The sequence below is a fragment of the Canis lupus genome, chromosome 18 (genome assembly GCF_048164855.1).
Source record: "Canis lupus baileyi chromosome 18, mCanLup2.hap1, whole genome shotgun sequence".
Lineage (NCBI taxonomy): Eukaryota > Metazoa > Chordata > Mammalia > Carnivora > Canidae > Canis > Canis lupus.
The window spans coordinates 19,240,060-19,258,310 of NC_132855.1; the positions used below are offsets into that span (position 1 = coordinate 19,240,060).

An 18,251-nucleotide genomic window follows, 5' to 3' on the forward strand; every position below is an offset into this window, starting at 1 on the left:
CAGTTATGCTTTCTCACGTTGTATCCTGGGTGCCTCTCTTGTCTCTTGTCCTAGCCCTTTTAAGCTTCAGAAATGGGCCAATCTGCGAGCTATGTTTATCAAGGGAGAGCCACAGCATTGTTAAGCTTTACTATTTCCACAGAACCTCCACTGGGATCTAAGATGTGATTTTGCAAAGGCAAATCATGGAGTCTTGGTCAAGGTTTTGTTTAAGATTTTAAGATTCAAGTAACCTTCAGATTACTTTTGAAACCAGTTTTGGTCTTAATTTGTGTGCTGTCTTCTACCCCTCAATGCACATATCGAAGTCCTAACCCACAGTACTTCTGAGTGTTACCATATTTGGAGGACCTTTACAGAGGTGATTCAGGTAAAATGATGTCATATCGGTGGGCTCTCATCCAACACGACCGGTGTCTTTATGAGAAGAGAAGATGAGGACACAACATACAGAGGAAGATCATGTTAAGACACAAGGAGTAGTGGCAATCTATAAGCCAAGGTGAGTGACCTGGTACAGAGCCTTCCTGCTCAGAGGAACCAATCCTGCTGACACCTTGACTTTGAACTTCTAGTTCTCAGAATTGTGAGACAGTAAATTTCTGTTGTTTAAGCCACACAGTCTGTGGTGCTTTGTTATGGCTGCTCTAACAAACCAACACAGAAATAAATGTTTCCTATGTGTTCTAATGGTCACTTCTCTGTTCTTTCTTTTTTCAAAAATATCCTTGATTATCACTGACAACTAGCCATAGAACTTTAGGGTTCATTTTGTCATCCAAAACTCAAATCTCCCATAGTGAAATCCAAGCAAGAAAAAGCAACAGGCTGGGGCACCTGGGTGGCTCGGTGGTTGAGCATCTGCCTTTGGCTCAAGTTGTGATCTCAGGGTTCTGGGATTGAGTTCCACATTGGGCTCCCTGCAGGGAGCATGCTTCTCCCTCTGCCTATGTCTCTGCCTCTCTCTCTCTGTATCTCTCATGAATAAATAAATAAAATCTTAAAAAAGAAAGAAAGAAAGAAAGAAAGAAAGAAAGAAAGAAAGAAAGAAAGAAGAAAGAGAGAGAGAAAGAAAGAAAGAAAGAAAGAAAGAAAGAAAGAAAGAAAGAAAGAAAGAAAGAAAGAAAGAAGAAAGAAAGAAAAGAGAAAGCAATAGTCTGTGAGACTGGCTGAAAAATTCCCAACTATATCACTATGAAGGTTGCAGGGGTAGTAACTCATGCTTTAGGAATCAGTCACAGATATACTTTCTAGATGGGTAAAAATGGTAGAGAATGTTAGTGCCATTGATGATGAGAAGGACATGAAGGGCTCATTCTCTAAGAAGAAGTAAATACATAGAATTGTTTCGATTAGTCCAGTCCTCACAGGGGAAAGGTTTAACCTTTCTCTAGGTCATCACCATCACTCTGGTCTTTGGTTTCCATGCTAAAAAGAATCAATCAATCAATTGCTCAGACATCAAAAAGTCACAATATATCAATCGAATGTGAGAATGGCACATTGCGGCTATTTTTAAGAGCTATGAAAATGTCAAAATCTAAGTTAGTAGGAGATGCGTGCACCTTTGGCTAACGATGAACCCCAGGGACACTGATTTCTGTGGTCACATGATCATCATTCCCCTGGTTTCTAAATCTAGCAATGGTGTAGAATACCCACCATGGAGCTCCAGAAATAAAAGAAGAGAAAGCTCAAAAACATACTTAATTCCAGAAGTATCGAGCTGTCATTTTGAAAAGGCAATACAACTTGACAGATAAAGGTTCACTCTACAAAAGGCTGAACCAGGGATAATTTCAGGGATAAGCTCCCCTCAGAGAGAAACATGTTTCCTTTTCTTCTCACTGAAGCCTGGTGGCTGCCTCCACTGCAAATAACTAGTGATGTCCTTAGGGATGGTGTGGGGGAGTCCTGTCCCATACTACTCCATTCTTTTCTCAACACATGGAGACAGATTCTTTCAGATACATTATAGAATAAAAGGCTTTTGTGGGCAGCCCTGGGAAAGTAACCATCTCTGACATTTCTTGTGAGGAAAACTGTGTTTTGAGTTCTGAATGACTGACTTTTAAACACACTTTGGGAACACCACTCCTGTGTGAGACTCAGGTCTGCCTCTAATAGAATTATTTGCAGAAGATCCACCTTGGAGTTCCAAAGGCAGTACTGTAAACCTTCTGAAATCTGCTCAACCCCATAGCACTTTTGGTAACTCAACAATCTTTAGTTAAATAGAAATCAGTCAATTTAACAACTGTGGAGAACACCCACTAAGTAGCCAAGTAATTTGTTCATAATTCTTCTTGGTCTTGTGAAGCTCAAAGCATAAAATCCAGTTAGACTACTGTCCTTTTGAATTTATTTTTCCTGCATAAATATCAAATAACATTTAAATAAATTTCAGAAATTACATACCAAATGATAATGGGGAAAAAATTTCTCCTTTTCTCCCAAATCATTCATGCTATCTTCCCAGTTGTCTGTTTTCTAAAGCTTTAGAACTTCTGTAAGGGTTTTCTACTGGTAAAGGATGAAGAAGAGAGCTTGGATTATCCCATTTTAAAGGAGATTTAAATGGTCATCTGCAAAACTGGTTTTCCCTTTATTTCACCCACCATTTTACACAATTTCTAAAGATCTGATCTCAATCCAAGTCTCAGCACACATCAGAATCGTTTTTATTAAGAAGATCTTCCACAGTCACCCTTTCGAATCCTTCTCTTCCTGGATGGCTGGAAGATTTCCTTCATGCGGAGTCCTATGACTGGCATTTCCCAAACAACAAAGTACATCATAATCCTAGAAATGGAAGGACAAGTGGCTTTTGTGATAAGCAAGACCTCAACTGCACTTGGTAGATGCTTCCAGCGGAGGAAAAATAACAAACACAAAAGGGAAGCGGTCATTGTCTGTAACTTCAGGGAAAAAAAAAAAAAAAGGCCAGGGATGAGTTTCATGAGATTTGATTGTACAATTCAGAGACTTGGATTTATATATGTACATAGGCATTTACTGATATTTTCATTGGATCTGCCTAAGTCATCTGCCCCATAATACGCCTACGACTGCTTCCAAGTTCTCTCACCTATTGGCACATAAAAGCTGCTTGTACAGAAGTCTCCAGTTTCCACCCTACATATTGGCCAGTGATTTGCATAATCCTTAATACCCACCCCCCCCACACACACCCCAATCCTTTTTTCAGCCACCTGATGCAAACAAGATCTGGCTCAAACTTCCCTAAACTAATCCATGCTAACACCATTTAGAAGGGAGACTATTCCGTGTAAGTTGGCACAGACGAATAAGCTCCCCATTGTATAAACGGCAGTCTTAGTAGAAAGACATTAATGAATATGCCAGTGGGGAGAGCCCTCAGCTTCTCAGTTGCTTGCTGGACCCTAACGCTGGAATAACTGTGCGAAACTTGAATGTTTTTTTAACCAAGGTAGGAATTTAACTCCACCTCCCTGTATGAATCCTAACAGCCCTTTGAGACCCAGATGAAAAGCAACAACTTCATGAAGTTTGAAGACTAGCCTGACCTTGCAATTCTCCTTCCTAACATCTAGTAATCAATCAGTCTCTCCTCTGAACTCAAGATACAGTTTTTTGGTCATTTTTTTATGGTTCCTACCTCACCTATAGATATGTAAGTTATTTAGAGGTTGACATCTTGTCTTATGCATCTTTGCAAACTCCACCACTATTGCATAATAAATGCTTCTAAAATCAATACATATATAAATTTGAAAAAGTTTTTTTTTTTAAACGATTTTATTTACTCTCCCATCAGTCCAATCTGCTTAGGCCAGTGCTATTGAATAGAAAAATCTGTGATGATGGGGGGCACCTGGGTGGCTCAGTGATTGAGCATCTGCCTTTGGCTCAGGTCATGATCCCGGGGTCCTGTGATTGAGTCCTATATCAGGCTCCCTGCAGGGATCCTGCTTCTCCCTCTGCCTATATCTTTGCCTCTCTCTGTGTGTCTCTCTTGAATAAATAAGTAAAATCTTTACAAATAAAGAAAGAAAGAAAGAAAGAAAGAAAGAAAGAAAGAAAGAAAGAAAGAAAGAAAGAAAGAAAAATCTGCTATGATGGAAATGTTCCTTATCTGTGTAGTACAACGTGGTAGCCACTGGCTACATGTGGCTATTGAACTCTTAAAATGTGGCTATTGCACCTCAGAACTGTATTTTAAATTTTATTTTATTTTGGTAAATTAAAATGATCACATGTGGGTAGTGGCTACTTTACTGGAGAGAGCAGGATCTTCATTCACCTGAGAAATCTACACTGCGGGCCCCTCTGGAAGCCTTGCCACCATCACCATGAAGGCAAATTAGGCGCATGCTTTATATGTGTCTTTATCATAACGTTTATCACAACATACTCAGTTGCCTATTTATTTATCTCAGTCTCCATTGGACTGTAATTTTCTAAAGTCTTGAATTATGTCTTATTCACAGTTTGATCCCCCAAAACCAAGTACAATATGGCATTTTGGAGGTGCTCAATAAAGATATTTGAATGAAAGAATGAATAGACGAATGGATTGCTCAATGGACTGGTAAAGACATTGCTTTGTATGTAATAAATCTACAAAACAGATTTCTTGGAACCATGTGAGCTGGGAACTAAGAGATTAATGGTGGTGATGTGACAAATTATCTTTGTCTGAGGAACATGCACAGCTTTTTAGCTTATCTTTCCTTGCAAACACAGGCCCTGTCTTTGCATAACTGGAACTTAGGAACAACCCTCTTGTAGAGCCCCTGGTCATTAAGCCATGACTCTGCCCAGACTTGCTCTTTAAGAAAATTCCCAGGAGATAAAGTTCACTGCAATGATGGAGTGAGATAAACATGCTTTTGCTGTGATCCCATGTTCTCACATACCCCATACTGGCCTGCAGAACAGCTGGACTCATTCATCAGATTTGAAAATAATCAGGTCTTCACACTCTGTTATCACGGGTATGGTTGTTCCAAAGGGTATGTTGGCAAAGAGCCTTCTTAACCATGTCCCAGAGACTCAACTACCTTCACCCAAGGGACTGAGGGAACTCCTTCTCTCCTTCACTAGCACTTCTTCCAAACTCACTTGCAGAAATAAGAGATGCTCTCATTCAAACCAATAATGATTCTAGGTGTTTTGGAAAAAAAATTGAATGCTAGAAGTTGGCATGGCACTGCTTGTGTCATTTTAGTGTACATAGCTGAGTCTCATGGCTAGACATATTCCAAATATTTGTATAATTTAAAGTAATTTGTACAGACATAGTAAAAGTCTATTTTAGGCAATGGACTTTAATATATATTTCCTGGTGAGCATTTGATCTTTTGTGTAATTTCAGTTCTAATATTTTAATGTTACAAAATGTTTTCATATTCATATGTTTGTGAACTAACCATAAAACAACATGTGTTTGAAATTTGAAAATATGCTGCACTGAACTTTGTTTTCTAAAATAATTTTTTAACTATTTTAAAACAGTTTTTGAAGTCATTTTTATTTTTACATGTTTCAATTAATTGGTCAGTTCGAAGCAACAGCTGTATAACTCACATGGATTTATCCAAGTATCTATAAAGAGCACAGTAATTTAGTGCATTAATCAAAACTTGGAGTTAAATTCTAGAACTGAGTTTACCACAACTTTGCTGAATGATCAAAGGTAAGGTACTTAATCTCTCTTAGTTTCAGTTTTCTATGAGACTATGGACTTTATGCAAGTATGTTTTAAATATCATGAATTAAACCGATAAAAGAAAAAGAAGTACCCTTTGAAACAGGAAAAAATATAGAGAGAGCAAGAATACTAGGTGCCAGGTACTGTGTCAAATTATTTCCCTGTATTACCTCATTTAGTCCTCAAAATCAGTCTCTAAGAGAGGCCCCGCCATTATCCCCATTTTATAGGTGGGTAAATGAAGAACAAAAAGGTCAGGCAACCAAATCATGCAGCTAGGATTTGAAGCCAGGCAGTCTGACTCTCAAGCCTTTGCTCTTAACCAATGCTTCCTTTTGCTACTCAGAGAGAAAAAAAATAAAATTAAAACCTACCCTATTCTTAATTCTAGTTGAGAGCTATGGCTCCCATAAGAGACTAGCTTGACAGTCTATGTGAAAGGTGTGAAAATGTTCTGCAGATCTTAAAATATGGGCTAGAAGTCATTATTAACATTATTGCTAACGACAGAGACTTGGTTTTTTCCAATTTAACATTCAAGGTTTCAAGTATTAAAAAATAACCCTCAAATTCCATAACCTATAGTAATTTGAACTTCTGGGAGCACAGATTTGAACTGCATTTGCTGCAGCTCTGAGTGGGGATATAGCAGCCAGCCTGACCCTCCATTCAGAGTCACGATTACAATTTGGTTTTGTTCTCTCCTTGTTGCCCTGGATGCAGGAAATGATGTGCCACAAGCAGAGGTCTGAAGCTTCACAACAACGCCAGGCAAAACCCTCAGGAATGTCAGAGGCCTACTGTTAAAAAAAAAAAAAAAAAAAAAAAAGAAGAAGAAGAAGAAGAAGAGCCAAGTGCATAACTGATGCTAATAATAAATATTTGCCAATTGATTCTCTCTGCTTCCATGCTTCCACTCCTACTAGAATCCAGTCACCACCTTGTTTTTAGGTTACCAAAGCAAAGATCCAGTATGGAAGGGTATATCCCAAAGCTAGGTTTAAATCCTTGGTCTGTCATTTGCTGGTTGAGTGATCTTGGGCACTATAAATCAGTTCATCTGCCTGTAAAAGCAGGAATACAGTTTTTATAGGATAGGTATGAGAATTAAATAAGATGATACATGTAGGAGATCCCTGGGTGGCTCAGCAGTTGGTGCCTGTCTTCGGCCCGGGGCATGGTCGTGGGGACCCGGGATCGAGTTCCACATCAGGCTCCCTGCATGGGGTCTGCTTCTTCCTCTTCCTGTGTCTCCACCTCTCTCTCTCTCTCTCTCTCTCTCTGTCTCTCTGTCTCTCTCTCTCTCATAAATAAAGAAATAAAATCTTAAAAAAAAAGATGATACATGTAAATGCCAAGTGTAAGTAAGTATTTTATGCACAGTGCCTCACTAAATCTTTACACACAATTCCATGAAGAGCCCATGAAGAGCACTCAATGCATGTTTGATATTGTCATATAATTAATTACTCATATTCATTCATTCAACACAGGGATATTTTGTGCCAACTATGTGCTAGGTGTTCAGAGCCCTCCCTTTGGACAGCCTAGGCATGGTAAGGAGGTTACAATCTGGTTACCAGAAGACTCACCCAACCTTTAAAATAATACTCCATTAATATCACCCCATGGGACTTAAGCTTGTCTTATATTCTCTGTTTAACTTTCTTGTTTGGAAATAGGATCAGCAACATTTAACCATCCAGTCATGATGATAAAGTTTAATCAATATAAATCCATCTACTTACATAGTGACTGGTGAAATAAAATGATTGGAGGTTGATTTCTCATAAACGGGATAAGAGCAGGAGGCATATAATCCTACCTCAGGTCATTGTGAAAGACACAAACATATCTTTGGTTTATTTAAGATACTCAGGTATATATTTAAATACACAAAGGCTTGGCTAAATAAACACAAAATATGTGGAAGAGTCACATTTATATTCCTAGGGAAGCCAATATTTTTGTAATAAATAAGTCAAATAACTACAAAAACTAGAAGACTTAAAAAGAATTTCTAAAAACCCTCAAAACACAGTGCTTTCAAGCAAAAGAGTCATGTAAACAAAACAAAACAACCAAAAAAAACCGTACTGAATATATTTTAAGGTATGTGTTTTAAGGTCTTAGGAAGAAATATATAATGAGTAAAGTAAGGTAGGAAAGCCAGCTAATTAATAAGATTTTGAAAAATGGAGTAGGGGTAGGACAACCTGCTCTATTATTTTTTCCCTGGATTCCAATAGTCACCCTAATTAAGAAAAATTGCTGTCAAGTACAGAAATGTATCAAAGACAAAAATCAAGTAGCCAACAAATATAGAAAAAGACATGCAACATGACCTGTAATGTAAAAAATGCAAACAAAACCTGGCCAAGATTTTAAGAGGTGATAGTGCTTGGGGTACCTGAGTGGCTCCATCGGTTAAGTATCTGACTCTTGGCTTAGGCTCAGGGAATGGTTTCAGGTTTGTGAGATCGATCCCAGGGTTGGGCTCCATGCTCAGCAGGGAGTCTACTTGAGATTCTCTCTCCCTCTCCCTCTGCCCATTCCCCTGACACGTTCTCTCCCTCAAATAAATTAATCTTTTAAAAACAATGGTAATGCTCAGCACTTCTGAAAATGTTAGATATCTTCCTGTATTGGAGATAGGAATGAAAATTAATATAAATTTTAAGAAATTTGGCAGCATATATACAAGAACTTTAAAATGTTTAATTCTCAAAAAAAATTAATTCTCTTTGATCTGCTAATCCTAATTCTGGAAATCTATCCTAAGGAAATAATTAAAGATGTTAATCAAATAATTTCAGATCAGTTTTTTAAAAATTTATTTTTATAATCAAAGGTTTGTTTTTTTTTTTTCTAGTAGATAAAAACTAAATATCCAGAAGTAGAAATAAGGGAATAGTTAAAAGTTTTATGTGACACCCATAGGATAAATCATACTATTATTAAAATGGTTTCAAAAGGCACTTGAAATGGGAAAATGCTTATAATATGTGAGTTTTTTTTCAAAACAGGATATAAAGTATATATTCATGAAAGTATAAAGCTAATCTTGATATATTACATGAACAGTGAAACAAAAGAATATTTTCATTTTAACATTATCTAAAAGTTTGCTGTTATATATTAATTTTTGACCAAAAATACATCAGAATCTGTGAATTTCTGTAATTTTTTTTAAAAGGTACTAAAGTCTTGGGCCCTCACCAAGGGTACTTCAATACTGAAGTATCGAAGTGCCTTCATATAAAGCCACCTCACCTTCAGGAGGTACCACAGTGGGTGTGGAAGGTTTGTGTAGGATATCTCTGGAGAGCTTCACTCAGCTATGGCTAGCAGAGCCCCAGGTACCAAGTGATGCAGGGACTGGGGGAGTTGTGGGAAGGATTCTCACCTGCTCAAATATCTCTTTCCACCCGCTTGTCATGGGCCCTGAAATTCTATCACTGTGAATCAATCATCTCAGTTAAGTCCTACCTTATCCCTGGAACTTAAAGAAAGAAAAGAAAAGAAAAAAAAAAAAAAGCCCACAGCGTGAGGTGACATATTAATTCAGAGTAATATCCCACCTAAATTAGTTTATCAGACTTTCCCTTATTCAATCTATCTACAAACATTTATTGGATACCCAGAACATGCAGGAGACCTGAATCAATTTGGCCTCTGTTCTCAAAGGGATCACAAGCTGGCAGTGAGGCCAGAACACAGACAACAGCACCACAAGGAAGAGATAAACAAGGTACAAATGGAGTCTACCCTCGCTGAAGGCGTGACTGCTATGTATCTGAGAAAGTTGAGAAGACTTCATAGGAAAGGTGCATTTGAGCTAAGCCTTGAAAAAAAGGAGGCAAAGGAAATAGGATGGGAGAGGTAAGGCAGCCAGAGAGAGAGCAAGAAGCCTTGAGGAAGGTGCCAGCTTCCTGGGATGGGCTCTCAGAGAGTGACCATGGTGCACAGAGCTGTGTAGAGCAGAAGAGGCTAGAGGGGACATGGGACCAGACTGGGCCCTCAAGTACCACGCAAACATGGGCACGTTCCCATGCAAAGTGCCAAAATGGAGAAGGATGTTCCAGGAAAGGGCGCAAGTGAAACACCTGCCAGCTCTGAAATTCTACCCCAGTGTGTTCCTGCTCCCTCTTACACTTCAGATCCTGGCTGTCTACTGGCATCAGGTTACTGCCTTGCCTCTCTGGTTGTGCTTTTAATTTCTAGAATCCAAAGCCACAGTTGGATGAAAATCTTGTCCTCCTTAAACACATCTTCTGTTCTGGTAACTGTGAATACCATTTCAAAATAAAAATACTTGGCGTTTAGTTTTATTGTGTGGGACTTAACTATTCTGAGAACCTAGCAATTTATCTTATTCCTACTAAGGCAAACACAACAGTCATATAGAATTATAGTACCATAGTACAGCTAGCTTTTCAAACAGGGGATAAAAAGACAATTTTAAAAGGATACAAGTAGAAAAAATATACTCTTTGTGAGTTTTTCACTTGAAGATTAAATTCTCCCTTTTATTTTTTAAGAAAAGAAAAATCCCCAAACTTCAGGAAAACATTTCTTCTTCCATCCACCCTCATGTCCCACCTTCCACCTCCCTCCAGGCACAAATTTCCTGACAGATTTTCTGTACTTGCCACATAAAAACGCCTAATCAAGGCAGAGCCATCATCCCAAAATGCAAAGCAAACTCTCATTATTAGTTGCGCTGGCAAAAATCTTGGAAAGATACACAAATTCCAAGAAAACGACCAAAATATAATATATCTCTGCAAAGCAGAACTTCCCTGTAACAAGATTCATAAAATTTCCTTTTTTTTTTTCCCTTCCTTGGCTATTCTGACACAAGCTAAACTTTTTTGCATGACGTTCCAAAGCAGACAGGGACACACGCACACGTACACGTACACAGACCCACAAGAAGACGTGCCTGAAAACTGTCTGAGAGGGAGTGTTCCGAACCGGACCATGTGCGGTGTCCTTGCCCAGATGCATCTGACTTCAGGCTTGGGAACATTAAACAAACACAAAAACAAGACCCGGCAATGCGCGTGCTGGGCTGGATGACAGAGGCCCGAGCAAATATTGAGATTGTGTTTCACCTATTGCCATGGTTACCAAAACAGGGTGGATACTGACAGAAAGAGAAAGAAATCAAACTGGGAAGACAATGAGTCCCAGGAGAGTGTCTGAATGTGTGTATGAGGAGCTGCTGGGGAGGGCAGAGTGGGGAGCCCAGAGAAGAGATCCAATGGAAAGGGGCGTTTCAATACCCCTTTGTGTTGTGGGAGCAGCAGGCTCGGCCAACGCTCTGCAGGGACACAATACAGACCTCCTAAAGCCCATGGAAGACCCATGCAGCCCAAGGAACACACAGAGAAGTAGGAAGTTTAGTTCTGCTTGGAGGCGGACAACACCGAGGCAGTTTGTCCTAAGCACCAAGAGATGAAATACTCAGTGTGTATCCACTCTGGATGATGAATAAGAATAGCATTGTGGTATCAGAGATGGAGGCAAATCATAAGAGACTCTTAACTCAAGGAAACAGAGAGTTGCTGGAGGGGTGGGGGGATGGGATAACTGGGTGATGGGCATTAAGGAGGGCACATAATGGAATGAGCGCTGGGTGCTATATGCAACTGATGAATCTGAAACACTAAATTCTACACCTGAAACTAGTAATTACACCATATATTAACTATCTTGTATAATAACAATAAAAAAGAATAGCTTAGTGGTATCATGTCAAGACCCCCAGTCTCAAGAAGAATTACAGAGAATTGGACCATTCCTTTGGGTAGTCTGATGGTTGCTGTCAATCCCAGTTGACATGATATAAAAAGGAAAAGCTGATTGACCCTCTTCTCCCCAGGTACTTTGCCTCCCTAACTAAACTGCAAAAAACACTTCAGGAAACATTCCCCTTAGAAAGTTTGCTATCACAGCAGCTAGCAGATGGCTTTCCCTGTCAATTCCTGACTGACACATGGGGAGTAAAGTTCCAATAAACTTGAAAATCCAGAAACTGAGTTTTAATTCCTCTTCTTTCTGCTAATTAGCTATGTGATCTGGGACGAGCTATTAACTTAAACCTCAGGCCTTTTTTCTCAAAGGGAAAGGATTTTGCTAAAAGAATCCCCAAGCTCCTTTCCTTCTCTGGAATTTGGTGGTTCACAGGCAATTGATAATCTCTCAAATTCTTATTTTCAAAACAAATATAATCAAATGTCTAATCCCATATATTTGAGGTTCTGATCAGCACACAGAATGTAATTCCAGAATGTAATTCTGTAGGAATTTGTTCTGTTCTATAGAAATATAAATAAATGGTTGCTAGCTCTTACCGAGGATCTCAAAATTGAGTTGTAAATGTAAATATTTTATCAAAAAAATGGCATGAGATATTCCTAAATTAAACTTTCTATAGTTTAACAGGCAAAGTGGCAATGGCATGTGAACGGGTATACCTTCAGCCAACAGAAAGGACTTGGGACTTCTATTTGCTCTTAGAGAAACATTGCTGCTTTTAATTCTTTAATAATCATAACTAAGCTCAAATTCAGTATTTGTCCTGGCCAGACAGAAATATGGACCAGCCTTCTCTCCTGTGTTTAGCTGGTGAAAACTAGAGAGTCTGATAGGTATAAGCAAATAGGAGCCTGGACCTGAACTATTCATTTGAGCCTCATCGTACTTTTATTGCTGAGTTTTGTTTTTGTAAGAACTTGCTTCTACTCAGGGTAAGTTACTATAGGGACACCCCGGACAGCAGGATGATAAAGTAGAAACAGGACAAAACCCACAGAAGACTTGGGTGCAGGGCCTGGTTGTGCCATTGGATGATGCTAGAAAAGCCACTCATCATTTCCGTGTCTACAAAATGAGGATGGTAATAGTTCCCTGTTGACCTTACAGGGTTGCTAAGAGTCTTCAATGATACTTCAATACAGATGGCTTTGCAATTTGGAAAGGTCTCTACTAACAGAAACCTATAGGATGATCATCCCCCTGCTGGCAAACCATTATGGTTTAGAGCCGAGACCAAGAGCCCAGCCCAACATATTTTACCAGCTTCTATGTTCTGCACTAGCTACCTAACTTCTCAGTTGATTCATTTGTAAAATGAGATTAGGACTAGTATCTCCCTTATCAGATTGATCTGAGCATTAAATGAGAAAACATAAGATGCTTAACAAAGCTTCTGCCACAAGTACAAGTGCTTAATTAATGTTAACAGTTATCATTTTCTACCAGGGTGTTTTAAGAAAGCAGATTGCCTTTAAAACGAGACCCATCACAGATATTAGAGGAGAGCATAGATCATTGTTGCTGTTTTTGTTGTCAGGGAATCCTACATAATTCCTACTCATCTGCATACAGGACAGTGGTTTTTCACAGCAGTGAGGGAGGAGGATTCTGAAAAAAGAGGCCACCTTGGATCAGGCCATCCTCATGTTTTGATCACTAGCTACAGGGACACATAGCTGCTGGCATGATTCAAAAGTTAATGAGAGTTTCTTTAAAGTCAACAGTATTTCCTGCCTCACCACAAAGCTTCTGAGAAGCAGACAGCCTATTCATTCACTGCCTTCTTTTTTTCTTTTTTTTTTTTAATGCCTGGACTTTTAGGAAGTGAAACTAGGGGGGTGATTAAAGCAAATAGGCAAATCGATGAAGGGTATTTCTCAAGAGTGCCAGAGAGATGTTACCTGGAGACTGTCTTTTCATGTGTATAAACTTTCCAGGCAACTCCATATGGAGCCAGGCTCCTCTGTGATTTATCTGTTGGACAGTGGGTGGCCAAGGGGCACCGTAGGCAAACAGTTATCCAGCTCGATAATTAGGGAGGGAAAAGGCAAACACAAACACACCCAGGTTGACATTCAAAACAAAGTGGAGATTTAACCACGGATGGCTCGCTATACCACCCTAGTTCTTGTCTGCCAATCTGCCAGGAGAAAACCACGAGCCAAGAAAAGAAGCACTGTCAGTAATTTATCAGTACAGTGAATGAAAAAAGCATAATGCTGGGTAGAAATGGGAAGGTCTGAACTGGGGACCCAGCTTTGTGTTTAAATGATGCCTTGATTTTCGTTGTGTTTATTTGTCTTTGGTGTCCTCACTCGTGAAATGAGGAATCTGGGCAAGGTCTTCACTAAGTACCTCCCACCTCTAAAGGGCTTTGACTTTCCAATTTTTTTTTGTCTTTTTCATTCACATATTTATGTATATATTCAAAAGATTGTAAACCTAACTATAGATGAGGTACTGACAAGTTGACAACCAAATTGCAGCACAGCTGGCCTATCACAAGGGAAGAAACAACATTTGGTATTGATCCTTCTCAATTCCTAAGAAGTCAGTGTGATTCCAACTTCTATTTTCTAAGTAACACATACATTGCTTTTCTATCAAGGAAAAAAAATATAAGCCAGATCTTGTTTCCAGATATCTTCCGAAGAAATCAAATGCAGTCAAATACTCTTTTATCAGCTAATTACTTAGCTTAGCATTTACCTAATTTTATCCTCTCCCTTCTGAGCTCTCCTTTGCCCCTTATCCACTCCATCCCACCCTCACTTCCATGGCTATTACTGTTTGGTTCTTTCTCATTGTTTTAATTCAACTCAGCTCAACCAATCAAATTCAGTTCTCATTCATGGGGCCTTTCTTAGTACAAGGAACTTCCATGATGCAAGGATTATCTTCATCAATCAAGTAAGGGGGGGACACATATGTAAAATAAGAAACATCAAGATAAAAATGTGTTTGGAGAAAGAGAGGCAGTGAAGCTGAATCAGAGAGGCCACAGAGCTCTGGTTAAGCCAAGGGGGACATCCTGTACTACCACCTATCCCTCATCTTTTCCAGGTTATCTAGAGGTCTAACCTCTAAATGGGAGGGCCTTGTCATCCTTATCTCCCATTTGTATGTAAATATAAAAGAAATCCAAAGACTTTGATATAATCTGCCAGTTACTGTTATCTGGAAGCTCTGTGGTATTTTTATTTTTATTTTTTATTTTTATTTATTCATGAGAGGCACAGAGAGGCAGAGACATAGGTAGAGGGAGAAGCAGGCTCCCCATGGGGAGCCCGATGCAGGACTCGATCCCAGGACCCCGAGATCATGCCCTGAGCCAAAGGCAGATGCTCAACCACTGAGCCACCCAAACATCCTTTTTTATCTATATTGTGATGAAAAAGCATTGTCGGTGAAGTCTGAGACGTTAGCCTTTGCTATGTGATGCATCACTGGGCCAGTTTTTTAAACTCTTGGAGCTACAGTTGTCTCAACTATAAAATGAGGACAAGTCTATCCTGGACTGTCCTGAGGGCAAAACCAGGTATCAGCTGTATGTACCTTCCCCCTAGTATCTCCACACTCCATGAGCTTCCCTAACTCTGTCCACACTGAAGGTGAATTCTGGGCAGAGTGGCCACAGCCCTGTCTGGAAAGTTGTTTATATGCCATCTTTCACTTTAGTTGGTTTCAGTATGGTAATCCTCTCAACATTACTGAGTTATAAGACAGATATACGGACAAGTTCTCCCCATTCCTTATTTTAGCTTCCAACCCTATTACTGGTCTAAAAAAAAAAAAAAAGAAAGAAAGAAAACCTCTTTTAAAACTAAATAAGATTGGTCTCATTCTCACAAATAGAAATGAACACAAATCTCCGTAACCGGAAGATACCATATCCACACCACTACAGAATCACTCATGGCCACAAGAGCCACAAGAGGCTGGAAATGTGTCCCAGTCTGGTTTAAATTCTCTTCCTCCCCTTTTCAATTTCTGTCTGCTTATCCCCCCCATTTTCTCCCTTTCCCTTTTGAATGTCAAAAATGTCCATCAGTATCCAGTCAATTTTCTTTCTAGCAGACCCCATTTTCATGGACAATACCCACCAATTCCAGGAATCTGGGAGGAGAACCCGTAGTTTTGGGTGGTTAGACAGATGGAAAGCTCTCACAGCTTTGAGTCTGTCCTGACCCGCAAAACAAAATCTAATATGTATATATTCACTTGTATCACCATGAAGCCATATGTTTGTTGGCTTAATTCTTTAGAAAAAGAATCCATAAAACTCCATTATAATCTGTCAGAAATCATGACAGAACCAGCTTGGACAGATGTGACTTCAGTACACTGAAGCCCACTGCTTGATGCCAATATACATTAAATCCAAAGAAGAGCACTGTGCTGCTTGATTTGGATATCCTGGATTAATACACAGTGCAGCTTATTGGGGACACCTATTTTGCTCTCTTCCACAACTGAAATGACCAATTTGAGGGAAGAGGATGTATCCTACTGAGCAATCACTAGTCGGACAGCTTCTAACAAAGCTGTACAGTTAAAGCAATCCTGTCTTAAGCTTTTGTCCACCTCCAGGACCTCCAAACTTCACCAGAGATGCAAGAGGACGGCTTTTGTCAGTGGTCAATAGAGAGTGTGAAATAGACACTCTGACATCGCCGTCCCCAGGAGAACAGATATGCAGTGTTGTGGTGTGGGCGACACCTCCCTGGCAGCTCTCTGGTTTCTTGTGTGCTCGGAGAACACACCCCGCAGAGTGCATTCATCACAATAGCCCATGTGTGACCTTTGGAAAAGTCCTTGAAAACAGTGAAACAGGAGTCTTAGTTGAAATCTGGAATCCATTCCAGTCTTACACAGGAAGAAAATTAGGCATAGAACAACAAAGCCCATAGTTCAGAGAAAACCTGGGGAGGCTCTGGCTGACATTAAAATCATGGAAGATTTTTTTTTCTCTATTACTTTGTATTTTGTAAAAGCTTTTCATCTGAGCAGCCCCAAAGCTGCTAGAAAATACCGTATGGTTAGTTGATGGCAATAACTGGTCTCTCCTGTGAATAAGGCAAGTGGAATAAGAATAGAAATGCTGAGTAATGCATTAAAAGCCGATTACTAAACACTTTTCCAGGCTAAGAAGTAAATGCTGTTTCTCCAAAAAGTAAGTGGCCAGTACATCATTTTCCCCTTTGGAATAACTGATTGCCAGTAATAGTGTCAGGGGTGGGAGCCTGTGACAGAGAGACTAACTATGCTCTCTAAGCCCTAACTCCATGATAAGAGTTCATTAGCCCAGACATCATGGATCTGGAAATATTCATCCATCCACTCAGAGCATGAATCAGCAGAGTAGTGTGCTTGCTCAGTAAATTTAACTCGACAAACATTTGTGGGGTAACACTATTTTATAGGTACAGACCAATTTCCTTTTGTCTCCAGCTGATATTATTCATAGTAATTGGCCATATCATATGTTTTTATTTCATACATATAAATAAATAATTATAACCTGTACTCCCTTTGGAAGCGTTCTCTCTCTTTGCCAGTAAGAAGAGAGGGTTAGGACATTTCTGAGTCAAGTGGTGGCATATAATCCAGCGAAAATCAATTGGCAGGGAAATTTGGTTTGGAACTATGTGTAAAAATCCACCTAAAGTTTGTCTGGGAGGTCTCCCTAGAGGGATACAGACCCCGAACCAAACAAGATGATTCAGAAATAACTCAGCTGGGGGAGTAGCATCTGATGCTCAGACCCAGAACACATGAATAACTTAATTTTGTTTTTTTCTTAAGTACCTTCACAGTTCATTTTTTATTTTCCTTAAAAAAAAAAATTTTTTTTTTAAAGTAAATGGTATTACTCTGGTCTCCAAAACAGATGCCAGTTTGAACTTTACTCTGCCAGCAAGTATTTGGTTTGGCTCTGCAGGGCTTGAGTTGAAAAAATATTTGCCGATTCCAAAAAGATTTAACGAGCTTTGCTGAAGATGCCGGTGCCATCTGGCATGTCACAGGGACTGTGGCACAGCAAAGAGAACTCTCTTAACCACAGATTTTATTTGCCCAAGGTAGCCAACACTGGGAATTCAGGCGCTTCCTTGAATCAAGGAGCTGAAAGACACATGAGTAAAATTTCCAAGAGAAAGTGACCAAAGCAGACATCAAAAAAACTTGCTGCCATTGAAATTGAAGTCACTGGCGTTTGGTGGCTAATTTTCAGAGCTGTCAAGAACATCCTCATACCAAGCCATTAGACACGGTCCCCAATGCTGTCTGTCAGGAAACCAAATAAATCTCCGACTTGTGGCAAAGCTACCCTTATCCAATATCAGATACTAACAGTGTATTTTGTTGCCATCTGATACCTTATACTAATTGTCAGAATTTAACTACATGAAAACCGAGCAGTCTACTTCAAGTATCTCTACTAAATACAGCCAGCAACTTTACTTTGTATGGCAGAGATGGACATGCATTGCTTTTATTAATATTTAACAGAATATAATGTATAAATCTCTCAATATGACTGGAAAGACTGAGCTTACTGCACATAAATCTTCTACGTTACGAGTCGGTGAAGGTTGTCACCTGAAATCACGTATTTCAGTAAGAGGCGCAGTTACCCTGCATGAAAACAAGGCTGTGATCCTTTGAATTAACGTCACATCTGACAACTATAACAAAACATGAAAAATATTTCTGTGCTAGTGTGTGCTTCAGA

General features: G+C 39.4%; 1 protein-coding gene across 13 annotated transcripts in view; it reads right to left on the reverse strand.

Annotated features, from left to right (window-relative positions):
- The window catches only part of CREB5 (cAMP responsive element binding protein 5), a 494,733-nt gene that overhangs the window by 78,258 nt on the left and 398,224 nt on the right, over window positions 1–18,251 (reverse strand). The window lies entirely within an intron of this gene.